Source organism: Sus scrofa, chromosome 2 (assembly GCF_054392235.1).
Source record: "Sus scrofa isolate SSC_HxYL_T2T_F1_AM1 chromosome 2, Sscrofa_HxYL_maternal_Yorkshire_Landrace_v2.0, whole genome shotgun sequence".
NCBI classification, from domain to species: Eukaryota; Metazoa; Chordata; class Mammalia; order Artiodactyla; family Suidae; genus Sus; species Sus scrofa.
In genome coordinates this window covers 22,175,354-22,198,714 of record NC_139384.1, presented here as the reverse complement: position 1 = coordinate 22,198,714, position 23,361 = coordinate 22,175,354, and the positions used below count along the sequence as shown (strand labels likewise).

The following is a 23,361-nucleotide window of genomic DNA, read 5'->3' as shown; positions in this document are numbered from 1 at the left end:
CTAACTCCTTTCCCCCCTTCCATCTTGGATATAAATTCCACGAGTGCAGAAATTTTCATATATTTTGTTTATACTTACATTCTCTGAGCCGGAAGAATACCCAGCACATAGTAAGAATTCATTAAGTATTTGCTGAATGAATAAATTTATTATTATGAATCAATAATAAATTAATGAATCACATATTTGGTGTAAATTTTTTTAGTGAAAAAGATCAGTCAGGCAGATTTAAAAGGAAACCCAGAAGAAGTAACATAAGAAAGAATTTGAAAAAGTAGAGAGAAGAGACCCAAAAAGCCCATCTTACATCTTTTGTTGTGTGATTTTTTTCCAGCATTATGTAGAGCTGCATAAAAACCAGTTTTTATAAATCAATGAAAAAATATGACTGTCTTCAATAGATATGACCCATTATAATTTAATTGTCCCCATCCAGTATGGGTCCCAATGAGTCTATTTTAACATTGCTTTCTTCAGTGATGCATGTATGAATTATTTTATCTCCCCACCACTTCCTCTACATTTGTATATGTGACTATGAATGTGTCCCCTTGGTCACTGAAGGTTGCATTTTTCTTTCTTTCCTCTACTTCCCTGTGTCTTCCCTTTAACTTCTCCTGCCAAAGCCACCTACCCAGACCTAAAATTCTGGAGGTTCCACAGACAGCCCAAACAGAAGAACCTATAAATAAAAGAGGTCTTTATATTCCATCTAATGGACTGATGAGAAGAGGGTCTATTAGAACCATAAAAACACTTTAAAGCATTATTTTTAGCAAAGCAGTCACTGTTTTGAAACTAAGTCCAAAATTAATTTCTAAAGGACTTAACATTTTACATGGTTTTATGTAAATTAATACTATTTAGGTCAACACAATTCAAAAAGATACATGCACTCCAGTGTTAATTGTAGCACTATTTACAATAACCAAAACATGGAAGCAACCTCAATGTCAATTTTCAGTGGAATGAATAAAGAAGATGTGGTACATATATACAATGGAATATTATTCAACTATAAAAAATAACAAAATAATGCCATTTGCAGCAACATGGATGGATCTAGAGATTATCATACTAAGTGAAGTTAGACAGTGAAAGATAAACATCATAGTATATCACTTATATGTGGAATCTAAAAAAAAGGATACAAATATTTGCAGAACAGAAACACACTCACTCACAAACTTTGAAAACAAACTTATGGTTACCAAAGAGGACAGATGGCGGGGAGGGATGGACTGGGGGTTTGGGATTGGCATAAGCACATTGTGGTATATGGGACAGATGATCAATGAGGACCTGCTGTATAGCATAGGGAACTCTACCCATATTCTATGATAATCTATGTGGGAAAAAGGATCTGAAAAAAAAGGAACGTGTGTTCATGTATAACTGAATCACTTTGTTATATGGCAGAAATACCAAAATATTATAAATCATCTATACTTCAATAAAACTTTAAAAATGGAAAAAAAATATTATTTCGGTTAATGCTCAAGTTTTTAAATCACAGTTAATACAGTCGTTTTCTGTGTATTTTTTTAAGCTTTGCCTATTATTTAATATGGTTTTATTACTTCTTTGAGCCATATGTTCCCCATAGGTGTTCCCAACTCCAGGTCAGCCCTCTTCTCTCCGTTTACACTAAGAAGAGTCCCATTGCATTAGGAAACATTTATATGCTAAAATCAACTGCTGGAAAGGTAATCACAAGGTGTTGGGGGAGAAACAGGGTGTTATTAATCAATAGGCATAAAGTTTCAATTACAATGAATAAGCTCTAAAGATCTGTCCTACACTGCACCTGTAGTCAACAATAAAGGATTGTAGAGTTCAGATTTGTTAAGAAATCAATCCCATATTAGGTGTTCTTCCCATAATAACTTTTTTATGGCCACACCCACAACATATGGAAGTTCCCAGGCCAGGGATTGAATCTGAGCTGCTGCTGTGACCTATGCCGCAGCTACAGCAATGCCAGATCTTGAACCCTCTGTGCCAGGCTGGGGCTTGAACCCACACCTCTGCAGTGACACAAGTCACTGCTGCGGTCAGATTCTTAACCCACTGTGCCACAGCAGGAACTCCCGTAGTAATAATTTTTTATTGAGGTGTAGTTGATTTACAATGCTGTGGTAGTTCTACTAGTACTGCAAAGTGCTCCAGTTATATATATATATTCTTTTTCATTACAGGTTATTACAAGATATTGAATATAGTTCCCTGTGCTATACAGTAGGCCCTTGTTGGCTCTCTGTTTTATGTATACTAGTGTGTCTTTTAATCCCAAACTCTTATTTTATCCCTCCCTCCCCCATAATAATTTTTTAAATGATGGTATCTCTATGCTGCTAACTCCCTTGTATTTATTTACCTCTAAATCACATTTTCCCCTAGTGCCAGCTCATAGAGCCACTTGCTCCCTGGACATCTCCACTCAGACGTATATTAAGCAATTCAAAAGTAACAGGTCCAGGAGTTCCCATAGTTGCTCAGTAATTAACGAACCCGACTAGGATCCATGAGGATGTGGGTTCAATCCCTGGCCTCGCTTAGTGGGCTAAGGATCCAGCATTGCCGTGAGCTGCGGTGTAGGCTGGCAGCTACAGCTCCAACTCGAGCCCTAGCCTGGAAACCTCGATATGCTGCCCTAAAAAGCAAAAAAAAAAAAAAGGGTAACAGGTCCAAAATGGAGCTCTGGATTTCTGACCAGCATTAAACAGTATGTGAGGTATAAAACACTTCAGGTATGTTGTGAAGTGTAGCATTTTTTATCAAGGCTTTCATAAGCTAGAATAGGTTGTTATTTTCCGAGAGTTTTCCAGACGTGGGAATGCACTTGAGAAATGCTGTTCCAGAACACCCTTGGGAAATGTCAGTCCAGATTCAAACAGCCTGGATGCAAAACCTATGGTTTCAGGTTAGCTAGAAAATACGGAACCAAGTTTGTAGCCCTCAAGTGAAGCCATCCCTAGCAGCTTTAACAGGGCTGAGGGAGGGTGGGCTGCCTACAAAGAGCTGATGTTGTTAACAAAGGCAAGTTGATGTGCCCAATGGACCAGAGGCCGAACAAATGGAAAGGTCAGAGTGTGGAGCAGAGAAAGTCTTATTGCTGGGCTATGCAAGGAGAAAAGGTGGCTGATGCCCCAGAAGACCCCGAACTCCCTGAAAGCTGTCAGCAAAAACTTATTTTTTTAAATTATTTATAATGATTTTTATTTTTTTCATTATAGCTGGTTTACAGCGTTCTGTCAATTTTCTGCTGTACAGCAAGGTGACCCAGTTACATATACATGTATACATTCTTTTTTCTCACATTATCATTCTCAATCGTAAGTGACTAGATATAGTTCCCAGTACTACACAGCAGGATCTCATTGCTTATCCATTCCAAAGGCAGTAGTTTGCATCTATTAACCCCAAATTCCCAGTCCATCCCACTCCCTCCCCTTCTGCCTTGGCAACCGCGAGTCTGTTCTCCAGGTCCATGATTTTCTTTTCTGTGGAAAGATTCATTCGTGCCATATATTAGATTCCAGATATAAGTGATATCATATGGTATTTGTCTTTTTCTGACTTACTTTACTTAGTATGAGAGTCTCTAGTTCCACCCATGTTGCTGCAAATGGCATTATTTTGTTCTTTTATAGCTGAGTAGTATTCTATTTTGTATATATACCACATCAAAGACTTTTTATAGGCCTGTCGTGAGGGCGAGGCATCTCAGCCTTGTGATCAACCTATGTGAGGTAAGAGAGCAGTGAGGGTTTTAGCGTCTGAAAAACTCAGAAAACATGCATGGGATATATTATCTGGGTATTATAGAGAGGAGCTACAGCAGAGGATATGGAGAAGGGGGTCTTTCCCAGGTTCCATAGGGTCCCACTCAGTTACAATATCTGATTTACAGGAGCAGGTGTGTGTAACTGACTTCAATTTACAGTAATAATTCAAAATAACAAGGAAATGTTTTAGGAAGAGGAAGTTAGAATCTGACCTGATGTCTTGATGGGTAAATATCACAAACAACTTTGAGGACCATCAAGACCCAATTCTGGATCAAGAGAAAAGAAGCTGGCAGCCTCACTCTATAGCACTGGGAACTCTATCTAGTCACTTGTGATAAACCATGATGGAAGATAATGTGAGAAAAAGAATGTATGTATGTATGTGTGACTGGGTCACTTTGCTGTACAGTAGAAAATTGACAGAACACTGTAAACCAACTGTAATGGAAAAAATAAAAATCATTTTAAAAAATGTAAAGAATAGAAGAAGCTGGCAGACTCTCTACCCCTCCACACCTGAGTTTTTAAGAAGACACTGATACTGGACATTCTTACATCTTGGAATTTGAAACTAAGATAATATAATTTTCAAATTGCACCCGTTCAAGTTTGACAGAGAAGCATCCTTCTCACTCTCTCCATCCGTTCATATCCCTCACTTGATCAGTGTCTTTCCCCTGGGTTTATGCAATATCTACAATTCCAATCTCATATAAAATTTTATTTTTATTTTTATTGTTTTGCTTTTTTGGGTGGCACCTGCAGCATATGGAAGTTCCCAAGCTAGGGGTCCAATCAGAGCTGCAGTTGCCAGCCTACACCACAGCCACAGCAACATGGGATCGAGCCAAGTCTGTGACCTACACCAGGGCTCACAGCAATGCCAGATCCTTAACCCATTGAGCAAGGTCAGGGATCAAACCTGCATCCTCATGGATACTAGTCAGGTTTGTTACCGCTGAGCCAGAACAGGAGCTCCCTCATGTGAGTTTTTAAAAGATGATTCTATCTTGTTGCTAGGCCATGAAATCATAAAGATAAGGAAGTGAGGACATCAGCATACCTGCTGCTCCCAGGAAAAACGAGTACCTTCCTACAAAATGATGGTAGCAATGATGCTGCAGTCAAAGCCCATTATCACATTACGAACCCCATTGTAAGAGTTCCCATAATGGCTCAGTGGTAACAAACCCAACTAGGATCCATGAGGATACAGGTCAATCCCTAGCCTCATTCGGTGGGTTAAGGATCCAGTGTTGCTGTGAGCTGTGTTGTAGCTCACTACTACTCCTGCATTACTGTTGCCGTGGTGTAGGCCAGCAGCTGCAGCTCCAATTGAACCCCTAGCCTGGGAACTTCCATATGCTGCAGGTGTGGCCCTAAAAAGAAAAAAAAAAAAATCCCTTTGTATTATGCAAAGAACTAGCTCTGTAGTCAGGTTGACCTTGATTCCCAATATGGTTTAGTGATGATTCCATGCTCTTTGGAGTAAGTTACTTAACTGATTCCATGCTCTTTGGAGTAAGTTACTTAACTGCCATGAGACTTCGTTTCCTCATATAGAAATAGGAATGATCAAACCTATCTGGAAGGGTTACAGTGAGAAGAATTAATTTATATATTCATGTATTTAAGTGCCTGGGCAGTACCTGTCTCATAGTAGGCTCTTACTATTAGATTAACTCTTAAGCCCCACAATATATTTTAAGGCACTACCATTTTAATACTTTCTATATTTTGAGTACTGCAGGAAGCTGCCTCCAAAAAGGAGAAGATTTATAATCTGAATAGGTTAGGGTTTCATAAAGCACAATGAAGCATGTGAGGGGCTCTATCAAAAACCATAAATAAGCCAACATGCATGAATTATGCAATTGACTCTCAATATTCATGTAAGGAAAGAAAGCAGATGGGGACAGTCTAAAAGAGTGAGTAATGTAAAAAAAAATCTTAGATTTTTCTTGACATTTGCAGTGAATTCAGATGTACGTGGTAATTCAGGAAAAAGGGATTTTTAATGTATTTTCTGAATGAAATCCAGGACAATCAGCCTGACCACAGCATTTCCCTACGTCTCTTCCCACACAAGGACAAAACAGAGGCTGATTCAGAAAAAAAAGTGCAGGCCAGTGTTCACTCACTCAAACTTCCCCAGTGATAGAGACAGCCTCATTCCCTGGATAAAATCTATATGCCCAATAAGTACAAAGGGAACTGTTAAAGAAAAAAGGCCCAGGAGTTCCCATGGTGGTGCAGCGGAAACAAATCTGACTAGGAACCATGAGGTTGCAGGTTCAATCCCTGGCCTCACTTGGTGGGTTAAGGATGTGGCCTTGCCGTGAGCTGTGGTGTATGTCACAGGTGCCGCTTGGATCCTGCGTTGCTTTGGCTGTGGTGTAGGCTGGCACCTGTAGCTCCAATTGGACCCCTAGGCTGGGAACCTCCATATGCCATGGATGTGGCCCTAAAAAGCAAAATAAAGAAATACAATATAAATAAAAAATAAAAATTAAAAATTGTTGCAATTCTTACTTAAAGTAAAAAAAAAGTTTTAAACTATTTTTTTTAAAGAAGGCCCAAAATGGCATCACTTGTTCTAAATCCCAGGATACCAAACCTAGACTTAATAACACCTAACCTAATTGCAGTTTTGACCTTCCCCAGAAATGTAATCTTAAACAATCAGTTTGGGAATTTTCTAGCCAGCACCAATGAGGTATCAGCACTTGAGCTCTGGCCAACTCCCTAGGGGAAGAAGATGTGATCTGTATGATAAAACCTTTGCCTTTTCTTTCCCAAAAAAGATATCTTGGCCCAAGAAGAATCCTTTCTTACCTTTTGCTAACAGCTCCCTTGCCCCACCCTTCTTCCTATAAAACTCTTCTATGTCATACAACCCCTCTGAGCACCCTACTCATTGCTAAAGGGAATGCTGTCAGATTCATGAATCACCTAATGACGCCAATGGGATCTTCAAACGGAATCGGATGCATTCTGCTTTTTAACAGAGTGAAATATGGAAATACCCACAGAGCAAGGGATTGAGTCACCAGGGATAAATCAAAACACATGTAATCAAAACATTAGATAATGAAGATTTGGGGTATGCTGTCCTTTGGCAAAATTTCATAGTATTAGTTTTGATTTGACAGAAGGCCTAGCGACAGAGATGATATTAGGGTGGTATAAGAACTAAAGAGAATGTTCCATGGAAACCCAGACCCAAAAAGCACTTGCCTTGGGCATTGCCTTGGTAATTGGAAACAAAAACGGCATTTCACTCATTAACCATGGAGACTGCTAAACTCTAAAGCTACACTTTGAGGAGTTCCTGTTGTGGCTCAGTGGTTAACGAATCCAACTAGGAACCATGAGATTTCGGGTTTGAACCCTGGCCTCGCTCAGTGGGTTAAGGATTCAGTGTTGCCGTGATTTATGGTGTAGGTCACAGACGCAGCTCGGATCCTGAGTTGCTGTGGCTGTGGCGTAGGCCAGCAGCTACAGCTCCGATTAGAACCTAGCCTGGGAACCTCCATATGCCACGGGTGCAGCCCTAGAAAAGACAAAAAAAATAAAAAAATAAAGCTACACTTTGACGTTCATAAAAAATGAAGTCGTGTTTTTCCCAGGCTCACTGAGACCAAACCTCCACTGGCTTAAAAAATCATCCTAAATTTTCTCCATGCCATGAAATATTGCTTGAAAAACATGTTCTCAATGATTCCCCTCCTTATATCCACACCCCTTGCAATGTGACTTGGTAGATTTTTCTATCCAAAGCCAGAATTTATTTCCCCACCTCTCTAGTCAGGACTGGCCTTGAAACAGGCTTCAATCAACAGAATGCTGCAGAAGAGCCTATGGAAGTTCTAGAGTCTAAAACTTAAGAAGTCTGGAAGCTTCCACACTCACAGAATCTTGCCAAAACTTGCCATGTGAACAAACCCGGGCTAGTCCGCTATAGGATAACTGTCCATAGAGAGCAGAAATAAGCTATTCCCACTGAGGCCATTCTAATCAACCAGCCATAGGAGAGTCTGGCGGTTAATACAAATGAATGGGCCAGCAAGGAATAGAAAAGTCACCTAGCTGAGCCCAGCCCAAATCTCTAACCAACAGAATTATAAGGTATATACCTGGTGGTTGTTTTAAGCCACTGTGTTTGGGGGAGGGAGTAATTTGTTACACAGCAAAAGCTAACAGACAGGAGTTCCCCCTGTGGCTCAGTGGGTTAGGAATCCGAATGCTGCAGCTCAGATTGCTGCAGAAGCACACGTTCAATCCCCAGCCTGGTGCAGTGCATTCCGGTGTTGCCACAGTTGTGGTGTAGGTAGTGGCTGTGGTTCAGATTCAATCCCTGGCCTAGGAACGTCCATATGCCCCAGGTGCAGCCATTAAAAAAAAAAAGCTAACTGACATACCATCTCAGGAAGAGATGTTAGAAAACAAGCTTCAACATGCAACATAGATAAGCCTGGGTCTCAGGATTTCTGGATGAAGGATTGACTACTGAGATTAGAGCAAAGGAGTTCTGACCGTGGGGTAATACCGTGGCCTGGCATCACCTCACAGACCTCCATGTGGCGTCTCCCCTCAGAACACTGTAATCATTACACAGAGATGAATTTTTACGGATTTCCTACAGTCATCAAATGGCTACTGTGAACAACTACGGTGCTTTACCAAGAGATAACGTTCACGTTCTGTAATTTCCAGCAAAGTGTCTTCTCTTAGTGAGACTTCATAGGCTCATAGATTTGCCCCACAAAAGACCTGACTGAAGGCCTCTGAGTCTCCCTCACATGGGGACTAATCTCCATGCGCTCCAGATAAGATGGCAACAACTCGGATCAGAGGGCTCAGAATTGCCCTTGGGAATTGGTCTGAGATGACCAAACCCCTTCCATTGTTATTTAAATCTTTAGCTGGAGATTTTCCTCAAGAGAATGAGATTTTGTTTGACAGCAATGGCACATCACAGAGACATTTGTAAAAGCATATTTTTTTCAGTTTTTACGAGTTACAATTAAAAAAGAACCATCAGAGGCCAACCATAACAGGCTTTCACAAGCCTTTAGAGTCAGCAGACCATACAGAGTTATAGGACATTGTTTCTGTTCCTTGAAAAAGCAAATTTCTTTGGACCCACAGAGAATGCTTAATGTTCAGTAACAGACAACTTGGGCAAACACAGGTGAGTGTAAAGTGGGTACAAGTTAGTAGCCTGGGAGGAAAGAAAGAAATTCACTTTGGTTTGGAAGTGTAGCTGAAATGTGGCCTCTGTACACTGGTACCAGTTAAGTCTTGGAGACAGACTCTTGGATGAAGCAGAAGGAACAGCTTTATTGCTCTGCCAGGCAAAGGAGACCACAGCAGGCTGATGCCTCAAACCTGTGTCCTCCCTTGAGAGGGGATGACAAGGGGCCTTATAAGTTTAGCTCGGAAGACAGGTTATTGATTATGCTGTCTACATCCTTCTCCCTCCATAGATCATTTCAGAGTCATCAAAGCCAGCATCAGGGGGTCCAGTGATGGTTTCTGGTGGTCTTTGGGGTTATGGCTCCTTGACCTTCTCTCTGGAATGAAGATTGTTAGGGATGTTTCCATTACAAAAAAAAAAAAAAAAAAAAAAAAAAAAAACAGTAGGTGCTATATTACTCTGAAGAGTAAACATTAGTACAAGAAAGCAATTAAGCAAGGAAGAAATCATTTGTGAAAAGCCTGGAGTACCCTCGTGGCTAAGCGGAAATGAATCTGACTAGTATCCATGAGGATGCAGCTTCATCCCTGGCCTCACTCAGTGGGTTGAAGGATCTGATATTGCTGTGAGCTGTTGTGTAGGTTGCAGGTGCAGCTTGGATCTGACATTGCTGTGTCTGTGGTGTAGGCCAGTGGCTGTAGTTCATTCAACTCCTAGCCTAGGAACCTTGGCATGCCGTGGGTGCAGCCCTACACACACACACACACACACACACACACACACACACACACACACACACGAAAAAAGGTCCGGAGTAAGTTCGTGGGCCAAGGTTGGACATAACATCATGGAGACTGTTTTAACTAGTTTTTAGCTGTAACAATATTTCCTAATTATTAACTCTTGAGGCAGCCTTTTGAGACTGAGGGGAGGCCTGCGAGGCTAAAGAAAAGCCTTTTACTTCAAAACACATGGACTCGGGGGCTTATACATGGTTTCAGAAGCAATCTTTGTGGGGGTTCCGGGGGGAAAGAAGTTTGAGGGAAAATTTTAAAAGTTGCACATGCCCAAGAAGGTCAGCTCGGGGAAGAAAAAGAGAGCATAGGAATGTGTAGGATCAGGACAATTCTTGGAAGAAAATTCAGTTCAGACAGAAGCTCTGGGTTGGTCTTTTCTGCTCTATGGATTAATAAGAGGAGAGAGAAAAAAATAGACAGCTGAAGGAAGACATAAAACTCTCCTCCCTTAGTCCTGAAAAAGACATCATTTCCCTTTCCCCTCATCCATGACAGTGTTAAGGTTTTGGTCCTCACCCTCCAGGGGCAATAGGCTGACAGGAGCCACCCATTCCAGGGGTAGCTGCCCCCTCCCAGCCCACTCTAATCCTGGCCCTGCCAGGAGAGAGAGAGCTTAGGGCTAATGGCTCTTGGATAAAAGCAGCTTGATGGAAAAGGGGAAACATGGAGAGAGCTGTGTAGTCAATATCAGTGTCTCGGAGATACAAGGACAATGAGCATTTGACCTTTGGGGAGGCTGCCTCACAGCTCATCTCTCATCCGGGCACCAGGTCTCACCTGCTTTCTCAGAGTTAATGTAGCATAAGAGCTCTCTGCTCAGATGGACCGAATAAAAGTAGTCATCTTCTCTTGACAGTGTTCTCCCTACACCTTGTGCTCTTCTGTCACTGTTCTCTCTCCTGCTGCTCCCTCTGATACACACGAGTTTCATTTTTAGGGCCTGAGTGGAGAAATTGTCCTTATATAGAAATACCCTTGCAGACTCCCCCAGGGCTATCTGATAGAAACCACAGCCAGTTAATTCTGATGGTTAGTTTGGCTCTGTGGTCAGATCCCAGGAATACTGAGGCCACGAGATGGTTGTTCTCAGGACATCCTGTCACACATCATCCGTCCGATACCCACCCTGGAGTGTTGATACGGTTGACTCAGCACTGATCCAACCCAACGATGAGAGAACAAACGAATCAACCAGGATGTCCAGGGCATAGCAGGCGTACCATTAACTCAAACAAAGAACAGCTCCTTGTTGCAAAGTGTTATATTTCTTTTCCCCATTCAGAAACCATACTTTTTCCACCCATGAGGAAATTGTTAGACTTCGCTCAATTGGAGCCCTGGTTTATTTCTTTTCATTCCTTTCTGAAATTTTCCTCTAGAAGACTTAGGTACGTGTCACTACAAAAGGTAAACCTTCAAAACAGCCAAAGAGGCACTGATCTTGCTTGCAAGTTTTTCTGAATCCAACATGAAAGGCTCATGGGAACAAGGCTCCTTAAGGACCTTCTCTCAGCAATGAAGTTGAAGAAACTGCCTCAGATCCCTTCCTTCCAAAGCAAGTCACACGGGCATGGCAACAGGACTAACTGCCCAGATGTGTGGGTGTGGATGTGTCTGGATTTGAAAATTCTGCCAGTATTTTGGCAGATAAAACTTTTTTTAAAAATTCACAGTTCTATGTCCATTGGCTACTTGGTCTTAAACTTTCTTCTCTGCGATTTCCTATTGCAAAAGTCAACAGCAATTTTGTTGGTTGCCTACTGCCAGACCTCCCCAACGCTCTCTCTCCATCCATCCAACAGCTATCATTATGCAGCATTTACTGCACACCTGGTAGTGCACTAAGGCATTACTTACAGTATCTCATTTAATTCACAAATCTATACAGAATACATAATTATCCACTTCTTATGGATCATAAAGGAGCTCAGAGAGGATGAGTGGCTTGCTTAAGGTCATAAAAGTAAGAAATAGCAGAGGTCAGGACTCAAAACCTTGTAGAACTGACTCCGGAGCCAAATTCTTTGTGGCAGTGATCTATCATCCTGCAATTCGTTCGCCTCCTAATTGACTCAACCATCTCCCTGAAGGCTTGCTGAGCCCATTGCCAAGAACAGCTATTGACATCCAGGAAATCATGATGCAAGCACTTGCTTAAAGGTCATGCATCTTGCTCCAGGTCCCCTTAACTATTCTGACCATGAAGTCCAGGAACAGAATTCATGTGTCCTGTCTTCCTAATGCCCACCAGTCTCCTCTGGGATCACCAGCCATGGGTGTTCCAATTAGAGTCTCCAACATTCAATGGTCAAATGTGCCTGTCTGAAGTCAGTCACTTCCAGATTAGAACAGCAATTCCACCTTTAGGGCAGTTCCCTTATCTCATGCACTTCTGTTTCCTCACATGTTAAAGAGAAAAAAAAAATCACATTGCACCACCTCTTATAGGATAGTTTGGGTGGTTAAAGATAACAACTGAGATGAAGTGCTTAGTTGACATAGTAACGGACGGTAAGGTTAGCTACCTGGAAGTCAGGTGTGTTGGTATTGGAGCTATGGGTCAACATTTTTACACAGTGAAAATCAGATGTGCAGAAAGAAACATTAGTTTGCTTTCTTTAATTGCACATTAAGTAGCATCATATTGGATGATTCCATCCCATTAATCACTGAGGAGGTGGTGGAGTGGAGGGGTTTCTGTCCTCTCAGCTCTATTCTTTCTAATCCCTACAAGGATTTCTACTTCCCCTTCTTGCTGGGTAGGAATTACCTGTACATCATACCTTCCTTCTTTTTTACTTTGCAGACACTGCTGCCCAGGAAGGAAGTCCTCTTTTCTCTTATGTGACACAAACTCTCATGGCTTAGCCTAAATGGTAGACAGGATTAGAGGAAAGAAGTGGACATGCCAGTAAAGCAAGATTAAATGGTACTTTATAAACACACTCCTTAAGAAATCCCATATTGGAACAGAGATGAGAACCATTTATCAGATTTGAAAAATTATATGGCCTAGGCAATATAATTATATTGGATATATTATATATTATATATACACTATATATAATATTATAATTATATATCCTATGGAAGATGTGGGAAAATGGAAACTCACATGGCTGTGAAAAAAATTACAAATTGGTATAATTGCCTTAAAGAGCAACCCTGTGATTCTAATCTACTTTTTCCCCAACTCTATTTGAGCATGATTAATTTTCAGTACTTAAAATGTACCTGGAGCTTTTGTTTATTGATTTATTGATTGATTGCTCTATTTTACTTCACAGATACTATGTTTTGTACAAATGAAAGGTTCGTGGCAACCTTGCATTGAGCAAGCCTATTGGCACCATTTTTCTAACAGCATTGATTTTAATTAAGGTATGTACAATTTTTTTTAGACATAATGCTATTGCATACTCAGTAGACTACAGTAAAGTATAAACTATAACTTCTACATGCACTGGAAAACAAAAAATTCATGTGGTTTACTCCATTGCAAAATTAACTTTATTGCAGTGGTCTTGAACTGAACCCACAATGCCTCTAAAGTATGTTTATACATATATATATATATATAGATATGTATTTATATATACTTTCTACTGTTCTCTCTGTCCTATAATTCTTACTTTTGTAACTCAATGGATTATCTAACATAATATAATGTAAAAACCCAAATTTAATCCAAAATTGGGTTACAAGTGTGATCCAAAATTACACTTAATTTTAAAACTGTATTTCATTAGAAGTTTGATGTTTAATTTTAAACCCAAAAGTGATTAGCCTTTTTAAAAAAAAACTTCTAATACATATTAATGAGAATTCAAAATAGATGAACTAATTTCTTAACACAATGTCTGCATTTTCTCATAAAGTCAGATACTATCACCTGTAACAAACTCTCTGCATTTGAGCATTTCTCAAGTAACTTTCATCTTTGGTTCTTTGTTAAATGTTAGTGTTTTAGACAGAAAGATAACTTCAATTTAGTTTTGACTTGCTATATTTTATAATACAGAGTAGATAAAGTGGATTCAGCCAGAAGAAATATTCTCTTGCCATCCTCTCCTAGACTCAGGGGACCTGGGCAATAGAATTATCATTTAATACTGAATGACAGAATGAGCAATACAAAACACACTTTTTCACCCAGGCAGTATAGCATAATGTTTAAGAAAGTGAGCTCTGGAGCCAGATAGCCTGAGTTCAAATGCTAATTTACATTGCTTACTAACTGTGTGACTCTGAGTAAATTAGATAATGTCCCTGTGTTTATATCTCAAACTGGATATATTCATGCCACCTGCCTTACAAGATCTTTAAGGATCAATGAGGCTGACCAGAGAGAGCATTCAGAGCAGTGGCCGGCTCTCCATAGATGGTAGCGTAGTTAGCCTTAGAATCATACTTTCCTCCTGATATTTTTCTGAGTAGAGGGGCTACTTACGAAGGAGGCTGGCCTCAAATCAGAGCCTCCAGAAGGGAAAGAACTGAACACTTGCTTAAGAAAAGCTTCAGGATATATATTGCTGCCTTTAAGTGGGCACATTTAATCATTTGGGTGATCAATTTCATCGATATATACCATGTACATACTAGCAACCAAGATCTAGTAAGGGTAACATTCTGGAATACTGCTCCAGTTTGCAGAATTCTAGACAAGTGGTTCCAGGACTCTGAATAAGGTCAAAGTAGAAAGAATAGCTACAAGCTCAAGAAACAATATTCTCGGAGTTCCTGCTGTGGCCCAAGGGATTAGTGGTTTCTCTGCAGCACCAAGACTCAGGTTCAGCCCCTAGCCCAGTACATGGGTTAAACTATCGTGGGTTGCAGCTGCAGCTCGGATCTGATCCCTGGCTCTGGAACTCCATAGGCTGAGGGGTGGCCCAAAATGAAAAAAATTAAAATAAATTAGAAAAAAACAAAGAAACAATATTCTCTATGTCTGTGAGTCTGTTTCTCTTCTGTAGACAGGTTCATTTGTGCAATATTTTAGAGTCTACATATAAATGATATCATATGGTATTTGTCTCTCTTTCTTTCTGACTTAGTTCACTTAGTATGAGAATCACTAGTTGCATCCATGTTACTGCAAATAACTTGTGGTTGCCGGGGGTGGGGGGAGAGGATGGAATGGGAGTTTGGGGTTAGTAGATGCAAACTATTACATTTAAAATGGATAAGCAGGGAGTTCCCATTGTGGTGCAGTGGAAATGAATCTGACTAGGAACCATGAGGTTGTGGGTTCAATCCCTGGCCTCACTCAGTAGGTTAAGGATCCAGCATTGCTGTGAACTGTGGTGTAGTTCGCAGACATGGCTCAGATCCTGTATTGCTATGGCTGTGGTGTAGGCCAGCAGCTTTAGCACCAATTAAGCCCCTAGCCTGGGAACCTCCATATGCCTCGGGTGCAGCCCTAAAAAGCAAAAAAAAATTTTTTTAATATTTAAATAAATAAATAAAATGGATAAGCAGGAGTTCCCATTGTGGCACAGCAGAAACAAACCCAACTAGTATCCATGATACTGTGGTGTGGTGTAGACGAGCAGCTACAGCTCTGATTCGACCCCTAGCCTGGGAATTTCTATATCCCATGAGCATGGCCCTCAAAAGCAAATAAATAAATAATAGAAAAAAGAATTGATAAGCAATGAGGTCCTGCTGTATAGCACAGGGAACTATATCCAGTCTCTTGGGATAGACCATGATGGAAGATATTATAAGAAAGGGAATACATATATATATGTATTGGGTCATATATACTGGGTCACTTTGCTGTACAGCAGAAATTGGAACAACATTGTAAATCAATTATACTTTAATTTTTAAAAAGGAGTTCCCATCATGGCTCAGTGGTTAACAAATCCAACTAGGAACCATGAGGTTGTGGGTTCGATCCCTGGCCTCGCTCAGTGGGTTAAGGATCCGGCATTGTGGTGAGCTGTGGTTAGGTTGCAGATGTGGCTTGGATCCTGTGTTGCTGTGGCTGTGGCGTAGGCCAGCGACTATAGCTCTGATTAGACCCCTAGCCTGGGAACCTCCATATGCTGAGGGTGCGGCCCTAGAAAAGACAAAAATGAATAAATAAATAAATAGTCAAAGAAAGAAAGAGAAATCTTATTCTTATTCTGACTCTGGCACTACCCTCTGAATGCCCTTGAGTAAAGTCCTTTACCTCTTGGAATCTTGGCTCTCTCATCTAGGGCATGAGAACAGTGATAATCCATGTCCTATATTGCACATGATGCACATGCATGTCTAACTGGTTGTTTTGTGCAGATGAAAGGGAAAAGCTTAGCAGATTGTAAAATGCTATACAAATATGAGTTATTCATTATTATTACACTTAGAATCTTTCTTTGGGTGAATTGACCCATAAAAGAGCCTAAAGCAAAGGTTTATTGTATGTGCATAGTTAATTTGGAAACATTTTCCCTGGGATCAGGAAGAAGTAAGGGATGGGGACTGAAATAAAAAAGGGAAGACCAACCCAAACATGTCTTCTGGGTTCGCCACTGTGATGCTTACTGGATTCTCCAGAACCTTCTTGGATATATTCCAAAATGCATATCAGAACCATCCTCTAGGAAAGTAAAAGGGGAGAATTTTTTAATCAATTTCTGTCTCAAATTCATCATGAGTGGCACCCCAGGAGCACTGACTCCTTTGCATTTGAGAGTTGCCTCTATTTCCATAGATAATGGCAAGAAGTAGGAGAGAGAGCATAGGGCTTACCCCCACATGAAGCTGGTCTAAGCCTACAGAACATGTTGCCATATAATGGCTGGAATAAAAGACTTGAGATGATTTTAGTGGTTATTAATTTAAAAAGGGATGTCCTCAGAGCTCTACTCTAAGATCATAACCTTTATCATCCCTTTGCTGTCTCTGGATAATGAAGAAATGCAAGCACAGGGTCATTACAGTTTGGAGGACAGAATTTCTTATCTTGCAGGCAAACAGATAGCCATTTTACCAAACTTCTGCCATCCACCCTCACATCTTCCTCTCCCAAGGAAGAGGTGCCCCACCCTACAGCTACAAGATGTAGCTTTGATGTAAAATCCACAGTTCAAAGATTTTTCAAGAGAGCTCAAGGTTGGCTGGATTCATTTTTCTTTTTTCTTTTTCTTTTTTGTGGAATGAAGTGAAAAAATATAATTGGAAGGCTTGATGGCTGCATGAGCACAATTTCCTATCTTCCCAACTATAGCAGGGAGATGATGCAGCCATTGTGAACTGCCATTCTGATGCAGGGGGTCCTGATCTGTAATCAGATAAATGATGCACAAATCAGCATTTGGATGGCTTTAGTCACATATGAGGGGGAAAATGTCTCAATGCAGAGTATTGTACAGAGGAAAAAAGCGTCACCTTTGATACCTTTGGTGTCAGACACAGGATTCCTTTTCATGCTCTGGCACATGCAGCCAAGTGATAACAACCACCCCCAAGTCTATATTTTCCCGTCTGTAAAAAGAAACCAATACCACAGAGTCATAATGAAGATGAGACATTAGAGATGAAATGTGTTCTCCCCTAAAACGATGGCTAGAAAATAGGAAGCACGCACTAAAACGCACCATCATCATCACCACCACGATTATTTTTCTTAACCTTTAAATTTGTGATGCTTCTTACACAAAATGTAAGCTGATGTCCCCAGCTCCAAATTTGAGATCAGTTATAGGCCAAAGAGGAAAGTCAAATCTACTGAACAAAGAGACCCTCCAGTTCAGTGATATGTCTGCTAGATATAGAAACTCAGTCCACTCAAGAAACATTTATTGGAGTTCCCGTCATGGCGCAGCAGAAATGAATCTGACTAGGAACCATGAGGTTGCAGGTTCGATCCCTGGCCTTGCTCAGGGGGTTAAGGATCCAGCATTGCCACGAGTGGCTTGGATCTGGCATTGCTGTGGCTGTGGCATAGGCTGGCAGCTACAGCTCCAATTAGACCTCTAGCCTGGGAACGTCCATATGCGGCTGTTGTGGCCCCAAAAAGGACAAACAAAAAAAAACAAAAAAACATTTATTGAACACCTATTGTATGCTAGGCACTGTGCTAGGTACTGTACAGAATATAGACATGGTGAAGGCTCACAATTTGATGGGAAGGCACCCACTCTCATCTCTATTATTGTTCAATTTTTTTCTTTAAATTTATCCTCTTTCAAGTTATCTATTTTTGCTACGTTCTAAAAAATGATAATCACAAAATTCTAAATTTGATGTGAGAGTAATATATTTTCCCAACACAGTTAGCACCCTCTTAATAAATAATGTTCACCTTTGTGCTACAAAGAATCACACAAACCACATGTTTGGAAACATTAACCTACCACAATGCCAAGGACACAAACTTGCCAATTGGAAAAACAAGTGAATAAATGAATCAGTGTATCAATCAGACCTGTGATTGATTCTAATAAGAACTCAGCTGGGAGAGGGAGGGTCTCAGACTGAGTTCTGAAATTCCTTCCTGAGCTAATAAATTAGTGTCCATTAAATGAATTGATTCATTAATCAATCTCATGCCTAAATCTGGAAGCTGAAAGAAAAGTACAGAAGTGGCTTCTGAAATTCCTGACGAGGAATTTCAGACAATGCGGTGTTTTAAAAGAAAGACATTTGTAATCATCATCAGGCAGCAGTTACAAGCACCTTCTGTGGCTGCATCTAAAGCTGTGTGAACATCCTTCCTCTCATGGTCCATTAGCTTCCAGGAAACAAGTAAAGGGTCTGGCAACTGTCTTTCACTTGATTTTTGCTTCCCTCAAATGAAGGAAAGTGCTTTCAGGCTGAGCTCTAATGGAATTGGAATCCGTCTTTGCTTTGGTCATTTTCGTTTACACCACAGCCCTCCCAAATCCAACCACTGCCTGAGCTCAGAGTGTGTGTCCACATGGGGGAGGGGGGCATCAGTAAGGAGTATGGCCAAGTTGCATGACTGACCCGATTAACCATGTCTCCCAGTAGTCGCAACTTTAGCCAAGTGACTTTGCAGTTCCTCCGATAGATCATATTTCTCTGTCCCTTATGTATGCTTTGGTCACATGACTTTTCTTGAACCAAATGAGGTTAAAAAGACAGTGTGTCAGTTCCAAGCATAGCCTTGAGGAGTCTGTGCGGGTTTCCACTCCCTCTCTTATACTCTACCGTAGCCCTAAGAAGAATATACCCAGGCTAGACCCCTGGCCTGAGGAGGGCGAGAAATGCATGGAGTAGAGCCAAGCTTCTCCAGCAAGTCCAGCCTAGATCATCTGATCCCCAGCCAACACCCAGACATGCGAGCACACAAGCCCATAGCTGAGATCAGCAGAACCACTAAGCGAAAACAAATCCATGTCAGCCAGTTCTCAGACAATCCATACATACACGAGTTAAGCAAATACTCATTGTTTGGGGTACTTGTTATGCAACACTAGTTAAGCAATATAACACCATAATTCATCTCTCTGGGCAGAACGCCAAACTTCCCTACAGAATTTTTTTTTCTTTGCCCCCAGAGCTCAGCAAAAGTGTGAACAATGTGCAGATCCCAAAGAAATGCTATTTTTCAAATTTTCCTCTCTCTTCTCCTACTCTCTCTGTCCAATTCTAAGAGGTCTTGTCCAGGCTGTGGCTACACAGTTTGCCCTCACTCATTGTTTAGTTAGTCCCCTCAAGGCCTAGATTCTTTGTTTTAACTGAATTCTGTTAAGTTAGGCTTTCACCTAGGCAGTGAGCATGAAATGCCTCGTCTGAATAAATGAGGGTGGGGGCGGTTGCTAGGAGGCTAGGAACATAAGGAATGGGAAATGAAAGGGGAAATTTTCCTTAATATTTCAAAATAGTACCAAATCATATTTGATATAGAGAAGTTGCCAATGTGGGATTTTTATAATGACTTAGAACCCTCAAAGTGTCCATTGCATAATGAACTTCTGAAAAGATGGTCTCTCTTTCACAACAGCCACATTTGGAGACTATCCCATTTAAAAATATCCATCCTCTCCCCAGGCAGAATAGAAGAGAGTGGACAGAGCTTAATTTGAGAGATGTTGGAGGTCTCCTCACTCCAGAAATATCTTCCTGCCTGCCTATATTTGGAATCTGAAATTTCTGGTTGCACCTTCATCCATTTGCATCTCTATTATTACATTTTTTTTTTCTTCAAGAGTCTCAGGGTGATGATAACATCTTGAGTCTTTAAAAGAGATTAATTCCCACCTGAGTACTGGAAAGGAGCATCATCTGAGATCAAGAGACCTAGTCTTGTGTATGCATCTGACCAGCTGGACAGTGTACTTGAATTCAGTTCATTTGGGGGCGCCTCAGATTCCCTGTCTATAAAATGAAGGGTCTGGACTGTTGCTTCTTATAACACCGAGTCCTAAGACATTGTGACTTATAAGACAAAGGATAGACCAATGCCTCTGAGAGAAGAAAATAGGCTAGATTGGAAAGAGGATGGGAATGGAGTAAGTATGGGAACAAGAGAAGGCGGGATTCAGGAAGGCTTTGTAAAAAGGCAGAGGGCCTCCACATTGAAGCTTTGTTTGTTTCCTAATTTTTTCCCTAGTCACTTCACCTCTCCCCTCCTCATCCCCTTGTCTCCAGCTGCAAGAACAGATGTGCAACCAAGAGACCCAGATGGATAGGTTTACACGTGCCACCTATTCTAATGGCAGCTCCCACTCCCAGCCCCCTCCCTTTCACCACACCCTGGCCACGCTCCATCCTCTGTGGCCTGTATATCATCTTTATAGGCTCAGGTACTAAAACCCAGGAAGTTATTAAAGCCCAGGTCTGGCAATTCCACTGAACTTGACACATCATTAAGAAGATTCATTCTAAATACATTCAGATCAGCTCTGGCACTTTCCCCAGCCTGAAAGATAGTCTCTCATCACACAGGGCAGAAGAAAGCCAGCTTTGTCCTATCAGCTCCCTTTGCCTCTAAGACTGTCAGGGATTCCTTTGGCATACAATTTCCAGAGCAAGAACTGGAATTGTAGATCCTGGTAGCCAGTTCTTGTATCATGGGGCAACTCTTCTGCAACAGATAGTTTTAAGCTCTCTGTTTTTGCATATGGTTTGCTTATTTGGGGGACATAATTGACATTAATTTGCTGTCAGTTTTTGTCACTTCTCAAACTGATATTTTGATACTATTTTTCCTTTGAGATTGTGTGTCTTGATTTTCTTTTATCTTTTTCTTTTTCTTTTTTTTTTTTTTTTTTTTTTTTTTGTCTTTTTGATATTTCTTGGGCTGCTCCCACGGCGTATGGAGGTTCCCAGGCTAGGGGTCTAATCAGAGCTGTAGCCGCCTACCTACGCCAGAGCCACAGCAACGCAGGATCCGATCCTCGTCTGCGACCTACACCACAGCTCACGGCAACACCAGATCCTTAACCCACTGAGCAAGGCCAGGGATCGAACCCACAACCTCATGGTTCCTAGTCGGACTCGTTAACCACTGAGCGGCGATGGGAACTCCCTTGATTTTATTTCTTATGGTCTATATATTATAAGTGACTGCTTTACATCAAATGTAAAGAGCACAAGTCAAGAGATGAGAAAGCCAACAGATTTTTTTTATTTTATTGGAGTATAGTTGATTTACAGTGTTGTATTAGTTTTCAGTGCACAGCAAAGTGAATCAGCCATACATATACACATATCCATTCTTTTTTCTCATATAGGTTATTACAAAATATTGAGATTTCCCTGTGCTATTCAATAGGTCCTTGTTAGTTATCTATTTTATATCCAGCAATGTGTATATGTTAATCCCATTCTCCTAATTTGTCCCTCCACCACAAGGGTGTACCCTTTGGTAACCATAAATTTGATTTCAATATCTGCGTGTTTGTTTCTGTTTTATAAATAAGTTCTTTTGTATCTTTTTTATTAGAATCTAGTATAAGTGATATTATAAGATATTTATTTTGCTCCATCTGACTTCATTTGGTATGATAATTTCTAGGTCCATCTATGCTGCTGCAAATACAGCCAAGAGATTTTTAAAACCACCTATTCTTGGAGTTCCTGTGGTGGCTCAGTGGTTACCAAACCTGATTAGCATCCATGAGGACACGGGTTCAATCCCTGGCCTCACTCAGTGGGTTAAGGATTGGTGCTGCTGTGAGCTGTGGTGTAGGTCACAGACTCAGCTCAGATCCCAGGTTGCTGTGGCTGTGGCGTAGGCCGGCGGCTACAGCTCCTATTCAACCGCTAGCCTGGGAACCTCCATATGCCATGGGCGTGGCCCTAAAAGACAACAAAAAAAAAAAAAGAAAAGAAAAAAACCCACCTATTCTGTTTGGTATATACGGGTTACTCAGTATATTTTTGAATGAATGAATGAATCCTTACTCCAAATGAGATCTTAGCTAGACATGTGTATCAATCTGTTGCTGTTTGCATTATAAACACTCCCAAACATACAGAAGTAAGTGTATACTATCATATGTGTCTGGCTATGCCTCACGTGTCTCGCTCTGGGGATCAGGATGGAGAAGCTGTAGCTACCTGGGGCATATTCTTCTTGAAGCTGAATTTGAAAGTTCTCAGGGCAGGAGGAGGGTAGTGAGTAGAAACAGCAATGCCTCTTGAAGGCCTAGGCTCAGAAAAGGTACCTTATCATTTCTACTCACATTTCATTGTCCAAAGCATATTACAGAGCCAAACCCAACATCAGTGTGTGGGTAAGCCTTCTTCTCCCATGGAGGCAGAGGGGGTAGGGGAATTAATGTTTGAAAAAAAAAAAATCTGATCTATCACAGACTCCAAATATAAAATAGGAGCTATAGCTTCCCTGGTGAATGGTTGATATAAGCCAGCCCAGAATCTTCTCTAGAAACCTAATTTTTCTCTCCTGCCCTCTATGGTGGTTCCTGAGACACTTCATCAGAAGCCAGGACTCTGCAGGACGCAATTTTTAAATAAAAGCAGTGCTTACATTTTCTCTGGATGTGGTATCAAAGTACCAGGTTCATGAGTAGGGAGGGAATTCTAGGCTGACAGAACAGAATGAACAAAAGGCGGTTTGGGTTTTAACTTTTTATCCCTAGCACCAAGTACTATCCCTAGTACAATGGGGATAGTCATCAATCAAGGTTTGACATAAATGAATAAAAATCATAGTGAAGGCAGATTCAACCTAGCTGAACAGAACAATGTGTACAATTTTCAGCTACGTTTCCAATTGAATTTAGTATCAAACACCCTTGGTCCTTCACCCCAAAAGCTGTTAATGGAGTCAGAGTAACTAGGACTCTCAAGATGCAGGTAGAATAAATTTTGTTCAGGACCCATGACCCTGAAGGCAAGAACCTCATACCTGATTTGTTGGGAAGAGCAGAGCTAGTGTCCAGAATCCTGAATACACTGAGAACTTACTAATAAGATGCTGAGGCCCAAGCAAAAGACATAAACATGCCCATTAAGCATTTTATCCTTATGGAGCTGCTGACCCAGATCCAAAGACTTAGTCCAACCATTTGGCCATTCCAGATCTTACCTTCTGATCTCAGGGCCCCAGGGCTAGCTGACCCACTTTCCGAACTATTTAGCAACTTTTCAG

The 23,361-nt window shown here is 41.0% G+C and overlaps 1 long non-coding RNA gene across 2 annotated transcripts in view; it reads left to right on the top strand.

The window, feature by feature from the left end:
- LOC102159429 (uncharacterized) overlaps nucleotides 1-23,361 on the top strand; it is a 134,996-nt gene that overhangs the window by 94,124 nt on the left and 17,511 nt on the right. For both annotated transcript variants that reach the window (XR_014837048.1, XR_014837047.1), the window contains one exon: nucleotides 13,076-13,169. This is a non-coding gene — a long non-coding RNA (uncharacterized LOC102159429). The remainder of the gene's footprint in view (nucleotides 1-13,075; nucleotides 13,170-23,361) is intronic.